The following is a 975-nucleotide window of genomic DNA, read 5'->3' on the forward strand; positions in this document are numbered from 1 at the left end:
TCATTTTATTAAACACAAATTTTATTATTCCACATGTAGACCGACTTTAACTAACAAAATATTCATTTCGTCAATAAAATTTAATTATACGAAATTTTGTAGTCTTTTTCGTAAATTCTGGGGTTAGAATCATATTTTGAAATATTTTTTTCGATTTTATCCAAATTTTTATTACAAAATACTTATTCATAATCAATAATTTCTTTTATGTAAATACTTATTCAAAGAAAGTTTCCTGTTCATAGTATTATTTTATATTTTATTTATTTCTAATTATAAAACGGGAAAAAACTTGAAGTCGAGGGCATTTGCAGAGAAGCTGAAGAAGGAAGTTAGGGATCAGCTTTCTGGGTTTGATCCAAACAAGGCGGCACCATTGACTGCGCTGGCAGATTATATTGCTTATCGGTAAAACTGAGGAGTTTGTACTCTTTCAAGAGGGGAAGTTGATTTTGTCTAGGCATGGTGCTCTGGCGGATTTCGAGGCAGCGGCGGTGTAGGGGAACCTGCTAGCTCAGCTTGTTGGGAGTATGGCTTCTCATAATTTACAGCATGGAATTGAACCTAAAGAAGAAAGCAAAAGAAAGAGAAGAAGCCAGAGAAGACTTAGCTGACTACCTTTATTTTCTGTTATTTATTTTACTGAAGAAATTGATTCTTGTTCATTACACACACACTTAAATTCCCCCCATTTCCTTTTTCGTGATTTTTCAGTTTTCTTTCTCCTCTGTTCATCGCGTTCTCAACACATGCTCATTGGGGGAGTTGGCGACAGAGAGTGTGCTGTCCGGCAGAAATCGGCGGTGACCGGCAGATTTCGAAGTAGTGTCGGTGTACGGGAACATGTGGCTCTTTTCCCGCAGAGAGCGGACGAGAGCGCAAAGCAAGAGACACTCAACTCTGTCAAACTTGATTGTGTTTGTACACATCCCACATAACTTCACCTCCATAAGCTAGTGCAGGGATCCCTTCCCC

This window comes from Malania oleifera, chromosome 9 (genome assembly GCF_029873635.1).
Source record: "Malania oleifera isolate guangnan ecotype guangnan chromosome 9, ASM2987363v1, whole genome shotgun sequence".
NCBI classification, from domain to species: domain Eukaryota; kingdom Viridiplantae; phylum Streptophyta; class Magnoliopsida; order Santalales; family Ximeniaceae; genus Malania; species Malania oleifera.